The sequence below is a fragment of the Ailuropoda melanoleuca genome, chromosome 3, assembly GCF_002007445.2.
Source record: "Ailuropoda melanoleuca isolate Jingjing chromosome 3, ASM200744v2, whole genome shotgun sequence".
Lineage (NCBI taxonomy): Eukaryota > Metazoa > Chordata > Mammalia > Carnivora > Ursidae > Ailuropoda > Ailuropoda melanoleuca.
Genome location: NC_048220.1, coordinates 120,836,833 through 120,838,424, shown reverse-complemented (window position 1 = coordinate 120,838,424; position 1,592 = coordinate 120,836,833). Strand labels below are relative to the sequence as shown.

General features: G+C 45.2%; 1 long non-coding RNA gene across 1 annotated transcript in view; it reads right to left on the bottom strand.

Moving 5' to 3' along the window:
• Positions 1-1,044, bottom strand: part of LOC117801602 — a 27,337-nt gene extending 26,293 nt beyond the window's left edge. The window contains exon 1 of the long non-coding RNA XR_004624337.1: positions 470-1,044. This is a non-coding gene — a long non-coding RNA (uncharacterized LOC117801602). The remainder of the gene's footprint in view (positions 1-469) is intronic.
• Positions 1,045-1,592: the final 548 nt, after the last annotated feature.

Genomic DNA, 1,592 nt, shown 5'->3' with positions numbered 1-1,592 from the left:
GATGTATTTTGAATTCCTCAAGATTTAACAAGACAACAAATTAGACTGTTTAGATTTCTTCTTTGGATCAGCAAGAATACGTTGATACAATTCCCCCACGGAAAGGGGGGGGACCCTCTTTCTACCCATTCCCAGGCCCCTGAATCCCCAATCCGTAGTCATACACAGCTCAGCACGTACAGAGGGAGTCTTTGAGAGACATTTACTCAAAGCCTTCTCTAAACTATCAGAAGGGGAGATCTAGGAGCTTCTTGTAAAACTTAATATCCCCCTTCCCCAGCAAAACAAAAGGTAAATGTTGCTTCTCTGATCAGAGAGGCAGTGTTTACTCCTTTTAGGGAACCTCTGTCCAGATAGTTTAAATGCACAGGAGGTACAAATGACTGTCCCCATCTGTGCCCCATCCCCTTTATTGACCATGATGGAAACAAACGAAGTCATCCTTGTCCCATCCACTCTAGTTACTCACCAAGTCTGGCTAGTCCTTCTTTGGAAGGGTGGCTCCAGCTCTCTCTCTCTCTGTCATCTCAGTCCTCGGTGTTTTGCACAAGTATGTTTTAATAGCTGTCTTCCCTTCAGTCCCTTCCTTTAGTCCTGAAGTCTCCACCTTCCCAACACTCTTCTTCCGTTTGCCAGACCTTCAACAACTAGCATGAGGTCCTTCGCTTCCACATTGAGTCTAAATTCCTCTTTATAGTTCTCAAGACTCCCTCATTCTTCCTCAACCTCCTCATTATCCACGACCTCATTATCGACTACTTCCTAGACCTCTCTCCTCCGGTGAGATCGGTTTTCTCTTCCACTGGCTAGCCTTCCCTCTGCCTACCTTCTCTTTCTCCCTCGACCTCTTCTCCATGGACATTCTTCACCTCTCTCTGCAGAGCACAGCTCCCCATCAAAGCCCCACTTCTCGATTACTTCGTCCTCATATTCTTGCCTTTCTCGGGGCTCCCCCAACACGTAGAGTTTGTGATCCTCAGTTTAACACCTGGTTCGACACAACAATGGAACATTTTCAAACTGCTCCATTTGTGTGAATCTTGTCTTCCACTAATAGGATAAGCTTTTCAAGGACAGAAAGTCCATTTCCTCTGTTTACACATATTTTGTGGTTAGAAAACCTTAGAAGAAAATGCATGATTCAAGTGGAGGCACTGACATCACTGTGTGGTGGAAAGGCCTTTGGAGTCAGAGTAACCTCTATGCTGCCACCTCCTCCCTGTATAGGTGAAACCTCTGAAGCTCAGTTTCCTTACCTGCGAAATGGGGACATGAATACTTGACAGAGTTACTCTAAGTACTAAATGTCATAAGATAGGTAAGGCTTCTCAAATACTGTTGGGCCCATAAATAAGATATCTATCAGATGGGAGCAATTTAAATTACTATTGAGCTCTGGAGCAGGTAGGTGGCAAGATTCATTCTCTGGAAGTGAGTAAGACTCACAGTAGGAGACCTTTGACCCTCTGTCGCTAACTAAGGAGAAAGGAAGTTAGTACGGGCTGACCATCTGATCAGCCCCGACTGGGCAGACCTGTGCTTACCTGTCTGGAGGAGATTTATTTTATAAGGTGAGAAGGAAATCCTGTCCA